General features: G+C 40.0%; 1 protein-coding gene across 1 annotated transcript in view; it reads right to left on the bottom strand.

Moving 5' to 3' along the window:
• Positions 1–26,873, bottom strand: part of LIMCH1 (LIM and calponin homology domains 1) — a 319,661-nt gene that overhangs the window by 107,899 nt on the left and 184,889 nt on the right.

Below are 26,873 nucleotides of genomic sequence, written 5' to 3'. Positions count from 1 at the left end.
GTTCGTTTCTGGAGTCAAGTTTGATTATTTATGTTCTGCTAAGAGATCATCCTTTTCTTTTTTTTCTTTTTTTTTTGTCAATTTTTTTTTAATTTATTGTTGCTTACATTATATTATGTAGTACAGTTTTATAGGCGCTGGGGATCCCCCCCACCCCTCCTATACCCCTCCCCCCATGGTGGATTCCTCCACCTTGTTGCATAACCATAGTTCAAGTTCAGTTGAGATTCATTGCTTGCAAACACATGCCTAGCATAAAGTTCAGCGTCTTATTGTCCAGATAAGTTCAGTGGCCTCTTGGGGAGACCTTCTATGGTCTGAAGATAGGTCTAACAGAGTAAAGATCCAGTCAGTTAAAAGCCCCAACAAGGCCTTTTCTACTGGCTTTAAAATCTTTCATGCATTTTTTAAATTCAGGTCTCATAATGATTTTTAACTTACCTTGCCTCTTATGCTTATTTCCAATTTCTTTCCTTTTTCCTTCTTTTAAACCCTTTAACAGTCCCATTCTTCCTTAATTGGGCTTTCAAGGGATTTATCTATTTTATTGATCTTTTCCAAGAACTCAGTTTAGGATTTATTTATCCATTTTCCTCTCCTTTAATTTTAGCCTTTATCTTTATTAACTCCCTCATGTTAGTTTTTGAGGCTCATTTTGTTCCTCTTTGTTTCCTAAGCTGAGTTAATAAGCTACTTTATTTTTCTTCATTCTTTAATAAAGAATAAAAAATTCCATCTGAGCGGAGCTTCCGTTGGGTTTAAAAGTTTTGATAACAAAACATTCTCTTTTTCATTTCTTCCCTGGTAATTTTAATTTCCTCTTGACTCATTGACTTACCAATGAGTGTTTTTCATAATTTGCAAATGGGGAAGGTTATTTAAGCCACCTTCTTGTTTATTTCTCTTCCCATTGCAAAATGACCAGAGTATATGGCTGGTTACCTCTCTTTCTTTACATTGAGCTTTACAGGGATTTCTTTGTGGGAAGTACATGATTTGGGGGAGGATGACTGTATCTGTTTTTGGGTATTTCACATCTTTACACTGATCCTTGAAAATGGACATGAAACTTGCCCACTTAATAGTTGTTCTATCGGGCAACTAGTGTGAGGTGGTGAGATGAGGCATGAGATTTGGAATTTGAAAATCTTGTCTCCAGGGTGGGCCTTACTGTGAAGACACTGCTTCAGGAACCTACCACCTACATCGAACCATGTCCCATATCAAACTGCCTGGGTTCAAACCTCAGCTCCACTCCTGTTCTACCCTTGGAGACAGCAGGTGATGGCTCAAGTAGTTGATTTATCGCCACTCACGAGGGATAGCCAGATGGACTTGCCAGATCCTGGCTTCAATCTGGATCAGGTCCATCTATTGTGGGCATTTGGGGAGTGCAAGTTTCCAGTTCCTTGCCTTTCAGATAAATCAAAATTTAAGAAAATGTAAGAGAGAGAGAGATCTCTGTCTCATAGCTTGCTAGGCCTAGGTCTTATTACCTTGTATACAAAATGTAAATTGGGCCTTCCTACCTCCTACTATTACAGATGAACATGAAATGAGCATGGTGTGCTTATACTGAGCCTTCTACAAAGTTCCTAAACATACTGCCCAAGTGTGGGGAGTTGGTATAGTAGTGAAGATGCTACTTGAGTCACTCATATCACAATTGAAGTGTCCAAGCTCATTCCCTAACTCTGCTTCTGATGCCAGCTTCTGGATAATGCACATGCTACAGGAGGTAGCAGGTGATGCTTGAAGGAGTAGGGTCCTTGCCACCCATACAGGAGACCTGCATGGAGTTTCTGGATCCTGACTTTGGCTTGACCCAACCCCAGCTGTTACATGCATTTGGGGAATGAATCAATGGATTGAATATCTCATTCCGCATTGCTCCTTCAAATAAATGAATGTGTGTGTGTGTGTGTGTGTACTTATATATACCTATACATACCTATATATACCTACACACACACACATGCTTTCCCCCAAAATTATGTCACTTGGGATGGGATGCCTGCTTTCCATATTTGAGTGCCTTGGTTTGAGTCCCAAATCTCCTCTAATCCAGCTCTAGCTTCTTAACACACATGCTGGTGATGGCTCAAGCACTTGGGCCTCTTGCCACCCATGGGAGATCTGGACTGAGTTTAGCCTCCTGATTTTGACCTGTCCCAACCCCAGGTTAACAGCATTTGAAGAGTGAACCATCACATAAGATCTACCTTTACTGTTCGCTCTACCTTTCAAATAGATTAAAAATAAATAAATAAAATCCTTCTCCTCAGGCCCCACCTGAGGCCATGGTCGGTTAGGGTTAGGATATCCCTGGGAAGCAATGGAAAAGCCCTCCTAGGGAGACTGCACCTTGCCTAGTACCTCAGACCACACAGAGTAGAGATGGATGCACCACTGCTAGTATGTTATCCACACCCAGAGGATCCTAGAGGAAGGTAGTCCCTCTGAATCAACTGTCTTCTCAAGCACTTAAGTGTTTAAACTCCCGTAGAACACTGAGTACACAATGATTGGGGGGGGGGATGCATAGCTGTTTCAGCAATATTGCTGTTATACTCAACACTGTAGAGAATATTTTTGAAATTAAGGACTGGTTGAGGACATCCAAAGAGTCAGATTTGTTTGATGTTTGGGTATTTATGCATATTGTAGACCACTACCACTCTTCTATTGATGATTGCCTGCACACCAGGTGGATTGTGTGACTATGTCAGGAGACACAGAATTCCACGTCATAACAAAGACAGATTAAGGTAAAACCATCCCAACAGAAATGACTTTCACCCCACGCTTTGGGATGCACGACTCTTGTGAGTTAGAAAAATCAGAAAATTAGAATATATATATATATATGTATATGATTCATTTTATTTTTATTGGAAAGTCAGATATACAGAGATGAGGAGGGACAGAGAAAGATCTTCTGTCCGATGATTCACTCCCCAAGTGGCCACAATGGCCAGAGCTGCACTGATCCAAAGCCAGGAACCCAGAGCCTCTTCTGGGTCTCCCACTGGGGTGCAGGGTCCCAAGGCGTTGGGCAGTCCTCAACTGCTTTTCCAGGCCACAAGCAGGGAGCTGGATTAGAACCAGCGCCCCTATGGGATCCTGGCATGTGCAAGGTAAGGACTTTAGCTACTAGGCTACCATGTCAGGCCCTAGAATACACTTGTAAGGTCTCTCCTTAAAACCACTCTGTAGGTGAAGAGGTGAGCCTACACCAAATCAATTTTGGGGGACTGGGTAAGTCTTTAGTTGAGCAGAAAGCAGATGTGACAAATATTCGCAATGTTCAGAGATATGAAGTCAGGTGTAGCTCAGCAACTGGCTTGCAAATTCCCATGATCATTTCAGATTTTCCATTTCTAAAAGCAGCTCTTAGCCTGAGATTTTGAAAGCAAAATTCAAAGGAAATCATAGCAAACGCAATCTAAACTCTGCTTAAGTCCTTTTAAGGCTTTGGTCTCATAAAGCAAACAAACAAAAAACAAAAAGCAAAACACTTAAAGCAGCTTTAGGGACCAGATTAAATGAAACAAAGAAAAATAGAAGGTCCAGTGTTGCGGGAAGATATGAAGAAGTTGACAGACTCACGTTCAGCTAACAAGAGTATAAATTGATCTTACATTTCTTTTAGCAGAGTGATTTAGCTATATGGGCCCCAAAGCTTGAGAATTTTGCATTTCTTGGCCTGACCCTGTAGGAATCTGTTCTAAATACACAGACATGGATCATCCAAAAACTCTTTTGTAAAAAACCATCCAATGAAATGTTATTTAAAATTAAAGACTGCAAACAATATAAATCTTCAGCAACAAAAGACTGCTTAAATGCTTATAGGATTATGGTACACAGTCACTTTGGAAACTATTATGAGATCTATACTCACACTCACATTGGTGCATATTTATGCCAGGCATTAAAATGATTTGAAGTCCAGATTAATGCAGACATTTAAAAAGTGGACCACAAAGTCATTTGCACGTGAACTAATCTGGGTAAGTGTTGCTAAGATTAGAATGTAACAATGTAAAGTCATTTTTCCATGTAGATCACAATTTTTCTTCCATTCCTAAAATTCTTCAGAGATTTTCAGTATGTAGTTCATTCAGATGGTTAAAAAATACAGAAAATGGTATATTACAGTTTTCCTCCTACTTTTGTCCTCCAGTTTTTAGATTCCCACTCCCAAGGCAACTAGTATTTTGCTTCTTGTATATATTTCCTGTGTTTTGTGTGCGTCCAGATCTAATTTACATATTCCACATCCTCCCTCACCTTTGCTTATCCCAAATTGTCTAAATTTTGATTTTTTGTGTGTAATTAAAGACAAAGCACGTAATCTTCCCCCCCCCCCTTTTAAATGTCCCATATGGTAGTCTGTGGTATTCCAGTCTTAACTGGGAGAAAAGTACGCCAAACACATAACTTATTGTCTAAGTTAAGATCCCTTTGAAAGGGAAAAATTTGCTACTACAACTCTGATAGAAGAAAAGGCTTAAACTAAGAGTGATCCAGACACGCCTGGCTATCTGACTGCCTTTGCCACCAAAGACCACCAGTCTTCCACCAAAGGACACTTGACTGCTTCTAATTAATTTTTTTTCTACACACGTACACATAATAAAAAACTATACATGTGTCATTTCACACAAGTCAGAGTACTGTAAGATATGTCTATTCAGAGGATAGCTGCATTGTTATTTGATAGATACTTCTCAATCATCCTCAAGAAACTTGTCATCATTTTTCACTTTTTCCTGAAATAATCAAGTATTGATTTTTATACAATAAAATATGCTACTTTAAAAATTGGAAATTCCTGGAGTCCAGCATGATGGCTCTGTGGCTAAATTCTTGCCTTGCAAGATCCCATATGGGTGCCGGTTCAAGTCTCAGAAGCTCCACTTCCCTTCCAGCTTCCTGCTCGTGGCCTGGGAAAGCAGACAAGGATGGCCCAAAGCCTTGGGACCCTGCACTCATGTGGGAGACCTGGAAAAAGTCCTGGCTCCTGGTTTCAGATCAGCTCAGCTCCAGCCATTGCGGCCACTTGGGGAGTGAACAAGCAGATGGAAGATCCTTCTGTCGCTCCTTCTCTCTGTAAATCTTTCAATAAAAATAAATAAATGCTTAAAAATAATTGGAAATGATTCAAAGAAGTACATCAAGCAAATTTTAAGGATTCTTAGTTTATAAGCACAAATAGAACACAAGGCTGGAAATAATTAAAATTGAGTATATTTAGACTGCATAGGACTTTCAAAGAGAAACATAAACCCCCAGGAGATGCAGACAAATCAGTAGATCATGCAGTCAGAAGGGGAACTGTCAATTTCTCTGTAAAGTAGTGCTTATTAGATTCACTGTATATCTCCCACCTGCTTTTTATTTTGCACTTTGCACTGTCTTTTGTCCAACTAGACAAGTCAGTTAAGACAACAAATGGCAGACAGAGCTTGTCTCATTTTCTTAGAGAATAAGGAGTTCAGAAAGAGTGCTATATACTTGGGGGATGCTATTGCAGAACTAGTAGTGTTTGTTAAGTGTACTGGTCTTGAAAACCATGTTGGCAGGACAACCTGTTGTAAAGCAATCAGATAGGCCATATTTGCTAAACTTGTGCTGTGTCATTGCCACAGAAGCAAATATTACAAGACCAAGACAGACTTATTTCTGCTTTTCTTTTTCTTTTAGCTCCGAAAGAAAAACCACAGATTCTTTCACTTAGGAAATGAAGCTCGTGCTTGCCAAAATTTGGTTTAATAGTCTCATACATTGGGGCCTTAACCTTAAACATCTTCCTACTGCTCACAAGACATGCCTGACATGCGCTTTATATTTATTGCATCAATTTTTATGCCAAGAAGTTACAAGACCAAGGTACAGAGTGTTCTCAAACACATTTGAGGGAGGCTTTCGAGGAGTGCTTTTGTAAGAAGTTCACGTCCACGGGATGAAAATTGCTTCCAAAAGACTACACGCCAACATCAACACCAATTTTTAAATTTTGAGCTTGTAATGAGTCTGTGAACCCACAGCATCATGCTGGCATGTAATAAACACTTACTAAGTAGTTGGGTTTGGGGTGAGACAGACTTTTACCTATGAAAGTCATTCCTGATGCTGTGCAAGCCAAGCCATTTAGCAGGACAGCACGATCTCAACTACAAAGCCCTAAATATGTTGTTGTGTTAGTATTGCACTTAAAGCAATAACAAAAGCTACTGGTCTCAGCCAAAGAACATTAGTTTTCCGTGAGGATTTTATTTAGGTTGTTTCCAATCATTTACTACCTCAAAAATATGTTGCAATAAACTCTGTGTATGTGTATGAGATTTTACAGAGGTTGGAGAGTGCCCACAGGGTTAGAAAGCTTAGAAGTAAAACGATGCCCCACTTTTTCAAACATTTACCTTTCCATTTTCAGAACAGCTCTACAAGGAAGGCTTGATTGCTTCTACTTCACAGACAACAAAATCGAAGCTAACAGAGTAGTGAAATTATTTCCCCAAAGTCACATAGCCAGCAAGTGGTAGAGCTGAGGTTCACACCTAATCCCATCTGCCATGCTCATTTCACTCCCTGAGAGTCTCATATTTTCCAGTGAAACCAGAAGCAAACAGTCCAAGAGAATACTCAGATGACCCTTCAAGTCTGGAGAGCTTAAACTTGTAACATGTTAAAATCACCACAGTGGGAAAAGTGAAACAGATAGGTAAGGGGACTCTTCCACCCCCCCAAAAGGACAGATCTGGTTCCTACATAATGGAAAGCGACAGGAGTCAAACCCAGGTGTGTCCTCCTACACACGTTCAACATACTCCGCTTTTCTGAAATTTTCCTCTCTGACCCCTGCCAGAACCCACCTGATTCTTTACTTAAACTCTGGAAGAAAGCTAGTTCAACAGAATCCATGGCATTTCCTGCCTCCTGAGTTTGCTTTAGAAAAAGAGGTCCATTTGGACAACTTGCCATAAATCTCCTCACAGATGGCATATAAGGGAGATTTATCTTCTTAATTATATTACAGATGAGAGCTTATGGCAAAGGCCTGGGTCTGGGAATTTTAAAAACACTTAGAGCTAATGACCTAATAGCCATTAGACTTTATAATCTAATATCCCCCTGCAGGGCCTACACTGCACTTTATGCATATAAAGTGTATATTGCAGCCTTTTTTGAGGGGTCCTTGATAATATGTTTCAAAAACCTTAAAAACATGAATTTTCTTTAATCTAGTAATTTGACCAAATTTGTCTTACCAAGTAAATGGAAGAAATATGCATGTACATTATTGTTTATCACAGATTGATTTACAAAAGCTTAAACCATACAAATATTGAAATGTCCAACAAAGAGTAGGTTTAAATAGTTATTGTACATGCATATGAGAAAAAATACATATAGCCACCAAAAAAGTGTTTTCAGGGGGCAGGGTTTGGTCTCTTGGTTAAGATACCAGGGAGGACAGCCTGTCACACATTGGAAAGCATGGATTTGATTCCTGATAATGCAGACCCCGAGGGGCAACATCAACGGTTCGCACAGTTGGATTCCAGTTACCCATGTGGGAAACCTGTATCAAGATCTATGTCCTGGATTTGGCTTTCTGGGTGTTGCAGCCATATGGGGAATCAATCAGCAGACAGGAGCTTCTGTGTCTCTGTCTCAAATAAATAAGCAAATAAATACATTTTAAAAGTTTAAACAGTATTTCCAAAGGATTCTCAGTAACATTGGGAGAGTTCTTATGATCCAGGTCAGGAAAAATGTAGTAGAGAAAACTGGTGCATAGGAGAACCTTTATCATGCTCTGGATACACAGAAGATAAAAGAGAGAAAACCGAAAGAGTAAATCACAATGCTAACAGAGTCTGTAAGTTGTATATATGCTCCTTATGCATTTCAAAATTTTTATTTTCACTCACTGGTTATTTATCATAGCTAACTCTAGAAACAGATGACCAACAGAATTTTCCAAAAATTCTTTAAGTGGATTATTGATGTTCTTGACTTCCTTCTTTTAGTGGGGGCATTCTCCAGTCATAGTCAAGCCAATCAGACTTGACCTATTTCTTTCTTGCCTTCTACCAATTCACTGATCACTGATATGTGCCCTGGTGTAGAAATAAGGCGTGCATTAGTGAAACTTAAAGTCCTGTTTTTGGTGGGGAGATTACTTGCCGTATCTTTTGTATGGCGATTTGAAATATCTCACACCAGCTAAGATTACTTAGAGACTTAATTTACTCAGCCACTGATGTAGATGTCCTATCACTGTAGACAGTCATGTCTTGGTCTTAGGGAATGTGACCTCCTGCACTAAGAGTTTTCCTGATGTCACGGATTGGCAATAGCCCTTGTGAGGCTCCTGGCTCTTCCTTTGAATGTTCTTGTCTTTTGTTCCCTCTCAATTTCCTTTTTCCTGATGGCTTCCACCTGGAAAGTTCTTACTCAACCTGAGGCTTACTAACCAGGTCCTTTTCCAATCCTAAGCCAAAGTCCTATCTAACTGTCAAGGTTCAGAAACCAAAGCACAAACTCCATGCACTTTCACAAATGAATTCCAGTTCATCTCAACCCAATCTTGTATTATTCCTTGCTTTTGGAAGAACCTGACTCATGTTCCTTAATCATTTACATTTAAAATTTGCTACCAAGAGTCTCACTTTCTTCTGTCAAGAAATCTTAGAAGACCATATATTCTCTATCATTCAATCTCTACTTTTAATTTTCCTCTGGGATTTAAGATTTTTTTTTTTTTACAAAAGTTGTGGAATGTATAATATTAGGCACGGAGAGGTGATGAGAAGCCAATTCCAACTGGATATCTATTTAACACCAGCAAATATTTATTTCTGTATAGTTACCAATTCTCAAACTGTATGTATCTATATATAATTTATAATCATGGAATGGGATTCTTACAACATCATTATCTTGCATCTGTGAAGATGTTGTTAAATGTGTAACATTTGCAGACGAAGCTGCTTTTGCAAATGTCTGACAAAGCTGAATTCAGTTCAGCAGTTAAAATCTGTCTCTTTCGTACTCAATAACTTCCCCAAAGCTCTTTACTTACTCTCCTACCCCTTTCAGCAACCAATAAATATTTCCGAGAACTTGCCCTTTCATCTTTCACTCCTATTTAGGAACACATCGTTAGAGATGAATCCAGTCTCTGGTTTACTTCTTGTTTAGTATAAATTACGGACTAGCACAAAGCATCTCTTGAGGACTACAAGGCTCCTACAGATACTTAATCAGGGTTGGGGTGAATTTTTGAGGTGACACCACTTTTCAACCTCTTTAACACCCAATCATAAAGGATCTATCTACTTGACTTTTTATATGGCCCTTTTGGAGATCTGCTCCAGACCCTTGTTATTGCCTGTGGTGAGACCTTGCAAAATCCAGTGCCCCAATTCATGGTTGCATATATACTGGATCTAGCCCTTCCTCATCTTCAAATGCATTGGTTCTTGGACCTCATGACAACTTCTAATTCTTTCATCACCTGATGAAGCATGTTGATTCCCTCACATATTCAAGATTTCCAAACTCAGCTGAGTTTCCGGGGAGCCTGCAGTAGTCCCCGCTTCCCCTCAACAAGGAATCCAACCTCCTATTCTTTCTTCATGATCTTTGTGCAACACTCCCCATGCAATGATCTCCTTTTACCTGCTGCTGTGCAGAGAAAGTTGAGGACCTTGAGAGCTTCAATATCCTTTCTTTACTCACTGCTGTGTTCATTTCCTTTCCTTATTCTGAGGACAGAAAATCTTTCCTTCCTCGTCCAGGTCACCTCTTTCTGATTTTCAAGATTTCTTTCCATCTGTTTTGCTCTCTATTTTCACCTTTTCCCCCTCCCCCTTTCCAGTCTCCTCCTTGTCATTATGCAGCTTTCTAAAGTTCCTACCCCAAAAGAATATTCCTCTGGTGACTGTGTGGCTCCTTCACCTCAACACTCACTCTTAGACCTTCCTTCTTAACTCTTGTGCCCACAGAATTATCCCCAGTCACAGTCTTTATTTCTTCCCTCCTGTTTGATCCCTTCTTATAATCTGACTTCAGTTCTCATGATGTGGTACAAACACTCTTAAAGTCATCAAATCATCCCCAAAGCTTGCTCATCCAAATGATCCCTCCCAGTCCCTGCCATGTCGTAGGTCCACCTGCAGATGAGACAGCTCATCATCTTTACTTTTTTAAAATCCATCCTCCTTCTCACTAATGTTATAAATGCCATCATTCTTGTGCTCCTTTTTCTCAGTTTTCCACCTGAGATTTTTCCTTCTCCTCCATTCCTTAAAGAAATATCACGCTAAGTCCCATTCCATCATCAGTATCCTACTTGTGGGCACTGCCATTCATCCTTGTAGTGTTAGCCTTGGCCTAAACATTTTTGATTCTTAAATCCTTTTGGCCCCTCAAAATCCACTGGACATCTTTATGCCACATAATGTTCGGAGATGGGCCACTGCTGTATATTCTGCGGAATGACAAGTGTATCGTTTCCTTGGAGCAGAAGTCCAACCTTGTTATCCACTTTTCCCTCCAAAATAAACGCATATGCCTAAGTGCAAACAAACAAACCAAAATAAAGGTGGATTTCTGCTTACTCCAAAACATGTGAGGAGTTTTTAAAAGCCTTCAGGGGCTGTGTATACAATGAGAAAACTATGCCCGGGTTCCAAAATTATTGTGCCACATAAGCATATTTTCCACTGAATATTCACACAAATCTTCTGATGTCTACTCTGCTACCCAGGACAAACAAGGCTGAATATGACAAAAGAAAGTCTTCGACTTCATATTCAGAGTTTCCATAGCCATTAAGCAGAAGAAAGTCCATTTATTCAATCCTTGGGAAGCAAAGTTTTGGTAAATCTATATCCAGAATGCTTCAGGTTGAAGCTTTGCTTTAAAGTTATTTGTTAAAGTATAGAAGGGCTACAGACATTAGGGAGCCGGATAGGCTGAGCATTTCCCAGCACTTGGCCTGATGCAGTCGGAGTCCCCAGAGCATGTTACATTGCTAAGGTGCTGTTGTGTGTGATCAAGACACACAGCGACACTTACTGTGCCATACTGTAAGCATGTGGTGAAGGCTGTACAGACTTCAAGCTGTGTCTTTGGCAATGATATTATAACTGCCTGTCTTTTTGTTTCCCCTTCCTCGTTGCACAGAAATTCAGTCACAAGAGTGAGAAATGCTAAATGGATGAAACACTATAAAGAATTCAAACATAGATCGTTTCCTGCTGATAATGAAGACCAAGAATTTGCTCTGATCAACTGGTTATTTTTCAGTGCTGAATTTGAGGCACAGCCAGAATCCAGCATCTGCTTTTAATGGCAGCTTTTTGGCCCTCTTATAATGCATCGTTATCTCTGAAACTCTCCTCAGTATTAGAAGTGGTGCTGCATTTGACTGTCTTGATATCCCATCTCTAGTGAGCAGGGTTTACACAATCTATTGGCTATAATACTTAGTAAGCCAAATCTGTTGTAACTAACATGTGCAGCTAGAGTAAAATGAAAATACCAAGATGTAAGTTGTAGTTTATTTTACAATTTGTTGTTGAGGGTGGTTCCTTTTATTTTTTGCCTCATGTTTCCAGGTAGTAGAAGCTCTGCTAGCATAATGCCAATGGGCACTCTTCTGTCACCTTGCATGCGGGTAAGTACTAGAGAAGATGCTGAACATGTCTAGCCAGGCCTCATCCTTCGGTTTTCATTAAGTGTTCTTTCTCTTCTATTCCACAAAGTTTTACAGGTGCAAGGAAGATCTACACTTGATTGCTTCCTACAGCTGGGAAGTTAAGTCTAGCTTACTTAAGGCTGAAATACCAGAGACTGGGGCTGTAGTCTAGCATGTTAAGCCCCTGTCTGCAGTGCCAGCATCCCATATGGGCACTGGTTTGAGTTCCAGCTACTCCTCTTCTGATCCGGTTCCCTACTGATGTGCCTGGGAAAGCAGAAGAAGATGACCCAAGTGCTTGGAGCCCTATACCCTTGTGGGAGACCAGGAAGAAGCTCTTGGCGGCTTCAGGGTGTTGTACCCATTTGGAGAGTGAACCAGAAGAAGGAAGACCCCTCTCTCTGTTGCTCCCTCTTTCTGTCACTCTGCCGTTCAAATAAATAAGATAAAACTTTCTTAAAAAATGAAATAACACTAAGCATTCTTGTCATAAACCAAAGTCGTGATCTTCAGCCCAGCTCTTATGATTAATAAAGTGAGCACTGTGATCTTTTATTAACAAGATGAAAATCAATTATTAAACAACATCTATGTTGTTTTGGATACAGACATTTACACAGTCAATTCTTGTGAGTTTTCCTAGTCAGTAATTCCAATTCAGTGTTAAGCAGCACAGAAACATATTTTTAATTGCATAAAACATTTCTTTATTGCAGTCTGTGTATATTTTCATTACATCATATCAGGAAGGTCAACAGGATATAAAACTGGAAAAACAAACTCAAAGAGACAAAAAGGGAATAAAAATTTAATGATATTGCCAAGCAGTCAGACAGTCAGAATAACCTGAATACAGAATATTATTTATATGTCTAGAAGTCCTCGTTTCTGAGAAAGTACTTTTAAATGTTTATTTTTGCAATCCATTTCAAATTCAGGCAACTTCTTTCAACAATTGTTTACCATTCATAGGAACTGCCAACACCTAGACTTGTTCTCTTACTTTGATTTTACAACAAAGAAGGCAATTTCCATTTGATTCTATCCTGCAACATTCATAGACGTTTCATCAACGTTTTGGCCCATTTTAGCAACACCATATTTTTCTTATTCAGTCTTTCTGAATGAAAGCCAGAAGAAATAATCCATTTTAGAGTGTTTTCCTAGCATTGGTGTTTGTAGAAATTTAGATCCAAAAATAAGTGGAGCATTATATCACCGCAGTTTGAATACACAAACTCAGTGTTCATGTGGTTCAAATCCATGGCACTCCATTACAAGGGATTGCAGGATTTCTTGCCTTGTAATTTCAGTCTCTCAGATCATTTGGCGGGTTAGCAAGCCTGAGGCTGGATTATGATAATCTTCTTGTTTTAAAATTATTTTCAGATTCAATGATTTACTGTAAAGTGATAGGAAAGCTTTTGTTGTGTAGAGTCTGTCATTCTATATCATGTCTGGTTGAAAATATTGGACCCAACTGACAATTTATTCCTCAAAGGCCACTATTCTGCCCATTTTCAGTAAATGCCAGAGCTGCACATTTTTGTGTTTGTCACCTAGGAGGTGAAACCCATCTGCAATGGTTTCTAATTCCACTAATTATAGAATTTCTAAAATAATAAAAGGGCTACATGTTAGTAACTACACAAGTACTAACATGCTTTCAATGGTAAATGTTGAAAGACCTATTTGGGATATTTTGGATTTTAATTTTCTTTTAATTTATGAAATGCAGAGAAGGAGAGACAGGAAAGAAGGGAGAGAAAAATAAGGAAGAAGGGGGAGAAAGATAAGGAAAGGAGGAAGGAAGATGGAAAAGAAGGAAGGAAGGAAGGAGAGAAACAGGGAGGGAAAGAGCAGGGGGAATGAGGGAGGGAAGGAGAGAAACAACAGCTCTTTCACCCTCTGGTTGACTTTCCAAATCCCTGCAACAACTAGAGAGAGGAAAGACTGAAGCTAGAAGCCTGGAACTCAATCTGCGTCTCCTGTGTGGGGGGCAGAGACCCACATATTTGGGCTATCCCCTGCTGCCTCCCAGATACCATTATCAGGAAACTAGAATGAGAAGCAGAGGGGATTTGAACCCTTGCATCCTGATATGGGATAGAAGTGTCTCAAGCATTGTCCTGACCAACTGCTATGCCAGTTGCCCACGCCAAGGAATGGATTTTAACCATTTCTTTTTGAGCAAACTGAACAACCTGGGTAAGCTTGCTATTCCTAACTTGTTATTCTGGGGTATAAATGAAATAACTCAGGGACAGCCCTTAACTTAGCACTCAGCACTAAAGCAGGTAGCGAGGAGTGTGAGCTCTAGCATTTAAGCCTGGCTTAAACACTTATCACTACCACCACTGCTACTGTTGCCTTGGTCACGACTCTGTTTGAATCCATCCTCCACTTTGGCTGAGAACAAGTTAAAAGCTCCATCATGTTGATAAAGCCAACATTAACACCTTCTGATGCCAAAGGTTTTAAAGGTATTAATTCATTAATCTTAAAAAACATATTTTTTTCCCATATTATCCCATTTACAGCATAGCATGTGGAAACCAAGGCACAGAAATGTTAAATAGCATCAACATGCACACACAGCAAGTGGTTGAAACAAGGTTAGACCCTGGGTAGGCCCAACCCTCAATACCAGTGTTTTCTCTTCTTCCTCTTTGTGCATGACCAGTGGTGTTGCACTGTGCCATGATCCACTAGTCCACAGAATCCTTAGCAGGTCCCCGGCAACAGTGAAAGGAGGAACCAGTTTAAGCACAGAGATGTCAGAGTGGACAGAAGGTTTGGCAAGCTGATAGGCACTTCCCCTGGGCACTCTGGGGATAGTTGAATGAGCATTCTTGGTTGGAAGCAGGAACTATAGGCACAGAGAGCCCCTGGCCCCAACCTGAAGGCTTCAGTGATGAGAATCTGGCCAATTTCTGAAACTCTTCAGCCAATCGATTCATATCTCTGTCATAGAAAATTATTTTTCTTCTAATTTTATTTATTATTTCCAGCTTCATCAGCACATACCTGACCAAAATGACAGATGGCCTAGGATGTACAAAGTACACAAAGTGATATTTTGGTCTACATATCCATAGAGAAACGATACCACCATGACACTATAATTCATCTGTAAGTATTTGTGTGGGGGTCTTACACTGAGGAGGTCTTGCCTTCACTTTATAAGCTCTTACTGGAGACTCATTTCCAGGGCTTCAGATTTGTCTCTGGAGGAGAAAAACCCATGTGGTGGAAAGGGTATCAGATGCCACCAACAGAGCACTTTCTGGGTGCCCATACACAACACTGGCTACTTCATGTCTATCAGTTTTTATCCCCAAAATAATTCCCTGAATGGATCGCCGCTCCATGTCACCAGCCCAGAACACTGAGTACTGGACAGGTTCAGTGATTTGATCCCTGTTGTGCACTGGTAAGTAATAGCACAAAGATTTTGTCCAAAGTCGAGACAGCTCGAGGCTCATGTTATAAATCCTCACCTGGCAGTGATAAATGATGATTCCTATGAAGCAAAGCACAAGGTTTCAATCATTTCCAGTGGTTCCACTGGAGAGGGCAAAGAACCATCTTCATTGGAATTGGAGCTGCTTCATCCAGTCAAGGATGCAATAATTGGGAAATTGATCCCTGAACAATCTTATGCCCACTATAGCAACTGCTACTGCCAACTACAGTAACACTCCCCCTATCATTTGGAAAATCTTTTCTGTCAAATGCCATAAACGGAAAACAAGAAAGCACACAGTGATTCACAAAGGACAATACTTGTACATTTCTTCCACTATAGATATTCAAATACTTATTAATAAGAAGGTAATTCTGTCTAACCCTGCCTCACAGAAGGCAAATACTGAATCAATACCTACTTCCAGACCACAGTCTGAACTCTATTGATTTAAACATTTTGTAGCAATAACCATGGCTAACCTGGATTATGATGTAGTCCAGATACTACAAATAGCAATTTTGGATTTTGTTATCTGACCAGCAGAGTGCAAGGAAAGCCCAAATTAATTTCATTTTGGATAGTGTGGCTGAACCAATGCTCATTTTTATGATAGGTTGAAAATATTTTCCTTTCTGTTTCAGTGTTTCACCAAGATTGCTATCCTACCACTATACTTACTAACATTTTCCCCTTTCCCTTCACTTCTGGAGAACAACTCAGCTAACTGATGTTCTCTCTGACTTTGGGCATGCTTCTGAAGACCAAGAGGGAGAGTTAAAATGTCACTCAGAACTTGACTTATTTTCAAAGTGTGAAAAATATTATTTATTATTTTTATATAATAACATTATTACATACTATTATTTCAAATGCAGAAAGGAAGAGAGAAAGAATGATAAATATACCTGCCATCTATTGATTTACTCCTCAAATATCTACACCAACCAGGTGTGGGCCAGGACAAAACTAGGAGCCAGGAACATCATTCCAGTCTCCAATACGGTTAGTAGGGTGGACCATTTCCAACTACTTTCCCAGGCACCTTAGCGGGAAGCTAGATCAGAAGCAGGGCAGCGTGGACTCAACCCAGCCTTCTTAAACTGCTGCGCCACAACACTGGCCCCAGTGCCTCTTTCTCAAAGAAGTTATCTCAGCTCTGGTGCCAGTAACTCCTGAAAGAAGTCATGCTGGTTACTCTCAAAAGCCTCTCATGGACTCTAAGCAGAAGCAAAGGCAACATCAAACCAACCCCAAACTTTCATGCAATAATGATATTGTCTAGGCAAGAGGGCAAGGCATGCAGAAAATGCTGCATAATTCTCTCCAGACAGAAGGCTTTTGGAGGCCTCTGGGGAGATTTCTGAGGATTCTTAAACACCATTTCAAGTAAATGTTTATTGAAGTGCATACTCTAGTGACATCCTACTGTTTCTTCCCTGTGTAATTTAGGAGGCATAAAGAACGGAATGGTGGGGTACTTTACCCATCCTGCTATTTCCTTTGTCTCTTTTTCATCAAATTCCTGGTAGGAGCTTGGTTATTCGACATCTGTGGAATTTCTGTTGGGTATCTTTTTTTTTTTTAAACTCTATGATGTTTGTTCTGTGTTTTAATGCCCCAAAATTCCAAATGAAGATAGAGATTTAAAGAAATCGTATAACCCAAGTTTTCATACAAGATTGAGCATACCAACTTCCCCTTGAAAACCAGAACTCAAAAGCCCCGTATTTATTTACAGTCTTTTCAGAACGGTTCATACAAGTGCAGTGACTCTACATTCTAATGAGCTCATCTGTATGCCATTCAGGCATTGCCATGCTCCAAGAACTTAAAACTTCTCATCATCATTTATGAGCAAGCCCTGACTCACCAAGATTTACAAAGCAATCAGTGGCTAAGTTAATTGGAATCTATATTTTCTAACACCTACAGAAAAATCCATGCATTGCTGGTGAAAAAATACAGCCAACGAAGCAAGACTAAATGTTAAGTGTGGCATTTCTAAGGTGGAAACAGACATGGGAAAGGAGAATAACTTACAAGGGATTTAAGTATGTAAGGACAGCATTAATTTTCCTTCTCATCTTGGATGGATTACACAATTCGGGGTCAGGAAGAACCTGGTAACTGCTACAGATCCAAGTCATTGTGTCCATCTTTTCGTGGGACTGAAACATCCTGGAGAAAATTGGCATGTAGTTTAGCAATGAAGATGCCCGTCTCCGACACTGAAGTACTTGCGTTTGGGCTCTAGCTCTTGACTCCAGCTTCCTGCCAGTGCAGGCCCTATGAAGCAGCTTGTGTGGCTGGGTTTCTGCCACCCATAAGGGAGACCTGAATTACATTCCCAGCTCCTGGCTCTAAATCTGACCCAGTCCTGGTCATTGTGGGAATCTTGGGGAGTAAATCAGAAGATGGGCGCAGCATCTGTCTGTCTTTTCCCTTGCTTCCTCACTGTATGCTTAAATAAACAAACCAAAAATAAATAATTTTTAGAAGAAATACATTCTGGGGGCAGAAAAGAGCCAGAAGAGGTTGGTGCTCAGAGCCAGGAAAAAGATGGAAAGAGGAGGACATGAAGCAAAATTCAGGGAGAAACAATTGGTTAAGAGAAGGGAAGATTGGATTTTTGTTCATGTCCATGGCCCAGCAGCCCAGACCTTGACTATTAGCAATGGGATTGCTTTCTGCTATGCCCTTATAATTATACAAGACAAATGACAACCCAACTCCTGTGGCTGTCAGACACTTGTAAATGAACCTGAAGACACCTGCCCTTATACTGAAGAGGCACAACAGAAGCATTCCGCACTATGTGGCAGGGACTTTGGCGAAGGCCACTAGGATAGAAAGGAGGAGACAGACATGAGACAGGACTCTGGAATAACCAGATGCAGGGCTGAGTGTTGGGAATGTCTCAAGTATGATGGCTGGAAGGACAGTGTTGTCAATAAGGAAAATGAGGCATTCTGGGAAATAAGTATGCAGATGGATTATATGACCAGTGATGGTTTGGGCAGAATAATTTTTGAGAACACAGGAAAAGAAGTGCAGGTAACATTTAGAAATACGTGCACAAAGCCTTGGAGAGAAACTTAACCTGTCTGCCCAGATCTGGATTTAGGGCTCTATGGAATATGAATGGTAGTTCAAATAATGAACATCAACAGGGTGGCCTAAGTAAAGGAGGAAGAGAAAGTGCAGAACCTGGAGAAATGCCTGCCCTGAGTGGGTGGGGCAGTTTGCATATAAAGGAGTGGTGGAAGTATAGGTTGGCAATGACAGTAAGAGAGGCCATTCTAAATAGGGATTAATCCACAGTACCAGTCATGTGATGGTCACTAGTGATTCAAAGAAGAGGCTCCACCTAGCAGAAAAGGTGAGAATCAGACAAAAGAAAAAAAAAAAAAAAGGAGAGGATGCTGAGGATTTGGATGATGAAACTGGAAAATACCCTTGCCACAAGCTTGTTCTGAAAGAAGATGAAAGTTGAAGATGGATGAAGAATAGAAGAGTAGAGGGGAATGAATAACTTTGTAGACTAACAGAAAGGGGTAAGATGAGAGATGGGACATATGAGAGGTGACAGAGACAGTGGGCATCATCGAGGACATTCTGGAAGAAAGTAGAACCATGGGGGAGGAACCCTCTTCCTCTAGAACTGGGGAAAGGAGGGAGGAGGCCAGGTCACAGGAAGAGCTGAGGAAAGGAGAGGGCATTGCAGGTGCTCTTCTAAGACGACTGGAAGCTGGACTTGCAATTTATTTTTGTTTTGTTTTGGTCACAGGAATAGCAAGAATACTTTGTTTAAAAATTTATGGTTCTCAAGAGCGATCCTAACAACCTATTAACAGGAGGTCATATGCACAGAGCAGGGGGGACCCCAGAGTGGAGCAGGGGGACAGGAGGAGACTTGTATCCCAACCCTGGAGACTCTGGATCCCCACCAAGGACTATCAGTACGGGCACCAAGGACTACATCCCAACTGCCAAAGAGATCACAGGGAACTGGAATGCCTTCGGAACCCAAGAACTCAGAGGGCATCCCCACACCCCTTTGAATCTACCACATGGGATGAAAGAAGCCAGAATTCTTCCTCGGAGGATACAAGGTCATCGGAACAACAGCCAGGAACCAGGGAGGTCCTTGGAATCAGAAGAACAGTAAACTTCCTTCAGGACTAGGGAGAGGAGCTTTCTCTGGTCCTTACTTAGTTCCAACTTTGGGTCTCCACCCTCTCTGCAATGACTATCAGGGTCGCTCCGGAGCCCCCCTCCAAATACACACACACACACACACACACACACACACACACACACACACACACACACACATTAGAATAGATAGGCAGAGAACAACAAGGAAAGCTTGGTCAGCATGGACTCACACATACCTTACCAGGTAGGAGACAAAGAGTAAGTACTCCTCACCAAGATATTGAGGATTTCTCTGCACACCCCTCCTAAAACTGTTTCGCACCTCAACTGTTGAAATGTCAATGGAGTAGTCACAGGATGTGGTTAAGAGCTTGCATTATTTTTAACATATTGTTTACTCAATACTATGTCAATTAATTTCATAACACTGTATATTGTTGCTGATGTTATGTCGGGACTTTTAATTGATCAGGATTTTACTCTGCCGGCTCTACCTTCAGACCAGAGAAGGTCTCCCCAAGAAGCTGTTGAACTTATCTGGACAATAAGATGCTGGACCCTACGCTTGGTATATGCTTGCAATGAAGGAATCTCAACTGACTTTGAACTGTGGTTACACAACAAGGTGGAGGAATCCACCATGGGGGGAGGGTTATGGGAGGGGTGTGGGGAATCCCAGTACCTATAAAACTGTGTCACATTATACAATGTTATTAATTAAAAAAAAAGGAAACCATAGGGAAAACAAAAAAAAATTTATGGTTCTTAGAAGAGTGTTTAAAAGGAAAATAATGAAAAAGGTTTTTACCTCTCGCTCTGTTCTGCAAAAGCAATCTGTTCAAAAGGCCAAAGACACACTGTGGTTCAGTTACAAAGATTGTATTTTTTGGGATAATACAAAGCAAAAAACCAAAAATCTATATGTGACTGACAACTCTACGTTTGTATATTAGAAGCTCAAATATTTATTGTAATAATGAGATGACAAAGAGGTTTGTTCAAGTGTGGAAATTCAAAATTTAATCATTTTAAGGAAGAAAGAAGCCTAGCTTACAATGAGATTGTATACAGTAAGCCACCCCTACATAACACTAATTCAATCAATTCATGAGCTATAATTATACCTCATGCTGCTGAAGGGGTTGATAGGTAGTGGTCTTTAGATTCCTAGAATTTTGTCTCTCAAGGATGAGACAACCTGGTACTACACTTATAAACACAATATGGTTGACACAGATCAGCACACAGGCATGTGGGAGTCCCTGAAAAGTGCCCAGCAAGGAGTTGAAGTGGGCTAGGCCTCCAATTCTGACTTCAGTTCTGTTTCTTCTCTGAACAGAGAAGGGACCTGAAAGGTCATGGCATTGGAATCAGGGGACCGGGAGTGAGGCTATGCAGAAAAGAAAATGGAGTATATCGTACTGGGGAGAAGGCTGTGTTCTTAGCCACTGACTCCAGTGATACCCCCCACTTTCAGGGAATTTCCACAAGATCTAAGCCAGGACAGACTATCTCACTCCTGCTTTCACAACTCACAGAACAAGCTTTGAGGTCCATTTTTTAAGTGTTAGTATAAGCTTTTTAAAGACTCTCTAAAGAAAAGTACAATGGCCTGAGAGTATTCATCAAACTGTCAAAAGGTGACCCAAAGGCAAATGGGGTTTATGGGTGACTTTCACTTAGTCTGATGAGTATGTAGCAGCTATACTTAAAGTTTTAAATAAACTGACAGCCAGGCATTGTGAGGAGTTTTTGCAGAACTCAAAACAAAGCTTCACAGCAGGGGTTGCAGAACTCAAAATACAGCCACACTGGCTCAGGGGGCCACTGCAATCTGGCTAAGAATCTGCAACCCTTCCAACTTGTTGAACATCCATTGTCAAGGGAATTGGTGCCAAGTTCACCCACCTATCATCTGGTTTTAAGCTTCAAGATGGAAGCTTCCACAGCAGTCCACCCCTGCTCTGGTCCCCCTTCACTGGAGGGCACCATGCCACCCTCACCCAGTGGGGTTGCTGTAGCCTTCCCTTCTCATCATTTGGGCTTCAAGAATTCCAGTAAAACAAAACAAAGCAAAACAATAAAAGCCTGTCTTCATTGATGAACACTGTGCTAGTTTTCATCAGGAAGTTGGAATAGTAATAGGAACTGCTCATCGGGCTATGACTTCTACAGATTTTTGACTATTTTATTTACACACAAACTCAGATATCTGCTAGAGGCTATTATAGTAAGACTTTTTAAAAATGGTTTTGATCGATTTATCTGTATCTTTACTCAAAGAAAAAAACACCAGTTAAGCTTTCTTGAAAATCTTTTTTAAAAAGAGACCCATGTTTTCCAAATTATCCTTCCCAAATTCCAAATTGCTATGAATTCTAAATGTGTGAGAAAGTTGATATATATATATATGTATACATATTGTATATATTTAATGAGTGTAAGTACACTAACTAGTACACAGGGGTCCTGTGTTTCACCCTTCTTTATACATTGTGGGACATAATTTTACATTTATACTTTTACAACACTGTTGGTCACTAGGACTATTGGATGATTGGTGCCTATAAGTTCAGCAATCCCTCCATCTTTGAATTGTTGCCATGGATAAATGGGAAACACTTCACAACAGCCCACACTGGGATACATTTGGCAGAATCAGAGTACAAGGAAGGTCTGTGTTTATTATCATGTCAAGATTGTCAAGCAATCACTAATCAATGGGGTTCAGAAAAGGACTGGTTTGTATCCCACGGAATACAAGATGTGCTCCAAGAATAGTCATGAATGATAGTTAAAAATAAGCAGAATGGCTGCCTTTATAGGCCACAGGCTACACAAAGAGGTCTGTTAAGCTGGCTAAGAGGCTCAACTCCAAGCATTTTGCCTTATTTGAGGGATACTTCCTGAGAAAAGTAGCTCATTGGAGGTGGATTTTAAAGAATGTGGGTGATGTAGTTTTCTTTTATAAATCTGATCTTTTAGTCACTAAACTCTCCCCAGATTGTCCCAGCCAAAGGGTCATTCTCCAGTCCCCTCCCATCAGAGTTAGATATGCGTGGGTGAGGGAAGCCACATAAAAGGAAAATGCTTAATCTTGGCGAGTTCAAAGTCAGATGAACTCAAATCCCACATCAGCTGACTTAATGAGAGTCCCTTTCTGCAGCTGTAAATAAACAGGATGGATAACACACTCGAACTCCTGGGCAGATTCCACACAATGTCTATAAAGTAGTTGCCACCTAGACATGCCATGGGTACTCAAAAACTGGTAAAATTGTGTCATCGGCTAGTCAGCACCACAGTTAATGATAAAAATGGTAGTATAGGATGGATATTTGCTACAGTGGTTAAGTTATAGCCTTTTTTTTTAGGTAACTTTATGCCATATTGAAGTACTTGGGTGGGAGTCCCAGCTCCAATTATTATTCTAGCTTCCTGGTGATGTATAGCCCACAGCAGCAGGTGCTGGCTTGAGTATTTAGATCCTTGCCACCCAAAAGGGAGATATGGATTAGGTTCCTGGTTTCATTATAGAGCAACTCCATTTACTGTGGACATTTGAGGAATTAATTATCAGACAACAGATCTCTCTCTCCATCTCAGCCTTTCAAATAGAATCAACTAACTAATGTTTAAAGCCATAGATCCAGTGGCCTTGACACTGGCTGCCTGCCTTCTCTATAAATTATATTTTCTCAACAGTTGCAGGGCTAATTTCTTTTCTTTTCTTTTTTTTTTTTTTTAAAGATTTTTGCTCAACTATTACCTTCTGAATGAGGCCTAAATCAAGCACTATTTTTATAATGATGCTCTCTGGCCTTTTATCCCAGCATTTTATGCTCTTGTGTGTAACTCTTATTGCCTACAATATGATAGAATTTTCTTGTATGTTAGTTTATTATCATTATTGTTACCTTCAATGGCAGGTGCTTTGTTCACTGATGCATTTCCAACACCTTGTGGAGTCTTGATATTTGTTGATTGAGAGAAGAACATTTAGATTTTTTATTTATTATTATTTTCCATCATACGGTTCTGCAGATAGATTCCTCTCTGCCCTTACTTTCTTTTTCTTTCATCCCCAATTTTCCCTTCCACCATTCCCCTTGTATTAACATGGTAGTTTAGTACTTTAGTCATAATTACAGATTAAACATTCTGCTATTTAACTGTATCATGGTAGTATATGCATAGGCAAAGGTAAAAAATCTAACATCCTACTGTCAAGGTCCACTTAACTGATTCATTGAGAGTCCGCCTTTTATTCACAAGTAGAGATACTGCAACACATCTTCACTTCTTGGTAGAGCATTTAGATTTGCCTTGCGTTTTGAGGTTAAATCTACTGAAGATGGCTGATTCTTACTAATCTATCAGCCTCACAGTAGGGACAAGGCCAAGTACACCATGCATGGGGTGCCCAGAAGCAGCAGAAGGCTTTCAGTGAGCTCTAACACAGCCATGCCATGTGATACTGGTGACAAATCATATGTTTTTTTTTTTTCTGGGATAGGCTTAAGCATTCGCCACATGCTGCCTCACCTAGAGCCTTTCACACATGATGTCCATCAGGCAGCACAGGGGAAGGATGTTTGAACTTTCCATGGAAATAGTAGGAAACCCTTGCTAAGTCAACATTGCCATGAGCATGTCAGTCAAGAACATAATTTTCAACAGAAAACTGCTTTTGAAATTTGTGAAGAGTTTCCACTTCCACTAACTATTCATGCCTTGTTCAGGCAAATGTGTGAACGTTTCACCAAAAGGCCAAATATCAATCAAATGGAAATGACTGGAATTTTAATCAAGTACAGGAGTGCTCAAATATAATAGAAAGGATCTCACAGCAAAAAAAAGATGATTCAAGCAGATAACATATTTAATCTTGAGTGCTAAATCAAATATAATGGAAAGGACCTCACAGTAAAAAAAAAATGATTCAAAGCAGATAATGTATTTAATCTTGATTGCTAAATCTTTAATACCCACTTAATTTTCTACAAGTTAAACATAAACACATGAGCAAGGATTGATCTATATCTGTTCCCTACATAGTGTCTTATATCTAGTGGATTCATGGTAAATATTTATTGAAAGAATGAATGAAGTTAAGTTAGTTCAACACACATTTCAACGGCCCTTTACAAAACTGAGTTGACACAGTCTGAGGACTAGACAGTAAAGACAAAGATTCTGTTCAATAGGACTTGGCAGCTCTGTGGCCAAAGATCTGAGAAGTTTTGTTTTTCAGGAATTTGACAAGAGATGAGCGCCAACTGTGCAATTCATTAGCTAATTAAGCTAATGCTATCTCACCTCAAATTATCAAGGAACTGAAGTAACATAACCAGAAGATTAAAAAACAATTGTCCCTCTATACTGCTTACTAGTCACCACACATGGAAAAGTTGTACAGGTCTGGGTGTACATTTTAAAAAAGACCCTGGCAAAATGGCAGGTAGTCTAGAAATGAGGTCTCACAGAAAACAATGTGGTAGATGACAGCCAAGCAGAGCAAGAGCAGCCTGGTCTGCCAACCTCATTCATCAGAGCATTTGACATCGATAGCTGGGCAATTGGTCAAACTGTGGTGGGATGGTCGGCTTTGCTGGTTTCCAAGCTCAAATCCAGTAAAACCTATTCATTTGACACATGGCTTTGATGCTGATAAAGCTATAATTTTCCAAAACCAAAGTTTTCTTTTTGAGAACCACTAAGGATCTGAATCAACTTTTCCATCCTCATGTTCTATACAAAAAGGATTATTTCATTCCCGCTTATATATTACAGATCTTCCATTAGTTTTCTTTATATTAGCTACCTATTACTGTAACTGACCTAAATAACAATCATAAAGCTTCAGAAATGTAAATAAGTGTTCATTGCTAAACTGGATCTACCTGGCCTAATACTGCTGCTCTTGAGATACACTCGGGTCAGAGATATCACCTGTTTTATTTCTATATCCCCATACAGTCAGAAAACAGCATAGGAATTATCGTATAGTAGCAATAAATATTTAGCAAACTAGCAATGAGATCAAGATATTAAAGCTGGCTTTCAGTACTTGGATCCAAGAGGGACAAGTGCTGAAACTGGTTCTAGAATCTTAAGCCAGAGGTCAGCACCAGGGCACCAGGAAGTCTAGTCTCCTGATGAGCACATCTCTTTGGAACCGTGAAATCAGCCCTTTCTGCCATTCTACCATTCTTCTACCCCATCACCTGCACATCAGTAGGAAACTGAGTCAGAACCAGAAGATAAAAGGCCTATATCGAGGGATATGTGGGTGTCCCAAGTCTTGTATTAACACTGCACCAAATGTCTACCCCAAACATTTTGAAGTCATGCAAGTAACCTTTAATTTCATGACTCAGTTGTATAAAGAAAAGCAGAACTTAATAGATTTGCTTTGTCTCAAGCAACTTGTTTAGGAAATTTCAATGACCAAGTATTTTTTTGAGTAGTCCTGAACCTGCTTGCTGATATAAGACAAAGTTGCTATAACTATCCAAGATTATGCAAATTCAACTAAACTCATGAGTAGACAGAGCTGGAGGGGAGACACAAATCTTCCCGCTTAGGTCATCTGTACTCTTCTTTATTTGCACACCTAGTCTAACAATGACTCAAAGTACTTATCTTTTTTAAAAAAGATTTATTTTTATTTGAAAGGCAGATTTGCAGAGAGGAGAGACAAAGAAAAAAATCTTCCTTCTGCTGGTTCACTGCCCAAGTGGCCGCAATGGCTGGAGCTTAGCTGATTCAAAGTCAGGAGCCAGGAGTTTTTTCTGGATCTCCCACATAGGGCTGCAGGGCCCCAATGCTTTGGACCATCCTCCGCTGCTTTCCCAGGCCACAAGCAGGGAACTAGATGAGAAGTGAAGCAGCCGGGACATGAACCTGCACCTATATGGGGTCCTGGGTGTGTAAGATAAGATTAGCTATTAACGTATCACACTCAAGATACTTACACCTTGACTGGCCTCAGCTTCTTATCATTAAAGTATAATGACGTTTTGAAAGTTTGGAATCACAGAGTTAGTATCCTTACAGAATACCTGTAAAACTTAAATTTCTTTTAGACTTAGATGTTAGGAAAGCTTTCTTTTCTATGAGGAAATTAGTACTAATTTATTTTATAGAAGCAAATACCTTTAATTTCATTTTCCATTTTTCTCTCTGCTAGGAAACTCAAAGTCAAATATGTGCTCTAATTACAGAAATTATATGAGATGTCTATCTTTTGTTTATACTAATAATTTTTGTACTAAAAATACTTTTACTTTCCCCTTACTGAATACTGCTATTTCCAGTTCTTTGTAGAATAAAAAGGAGTGTCAATTAATTCATTAACCACTTAATAATAGTAGGCCTGTATTTTTAACTTAGGTACACAATAGATCATGTTAGCAATTCACTTATGTCACCCTCAGCCAAATAAAGCATTTCTTTCAAAACCTCTCATTTCCACGGTTGTCTCCTACTTCTCCACATGTTTCTGTTCTTCATCTGCTGTCAGTT

This window comes from Ochotona curzoniae, unplaced genomic scaffold (assembly GCF_017591425.1).
Source record: "Ochotona curzoniae isolate NIBS_2020 unplaced genomic scaffold, NIBS_Ocur_1.0 scaffold_4505, whole genome shotgun sequence".
Taxonomy (NCBI): Eukaryota; Metazoa; Chordata; class Mammalia; order Lagomorpha; family Ochotonidae; genus Ochotona; species Ochotona curzoniae.
The sequence above is the reverse complement of the archived record's forward strand: the minus strand, read 5'-3'. Positions and strand labels throughout refer to the sequence as shown.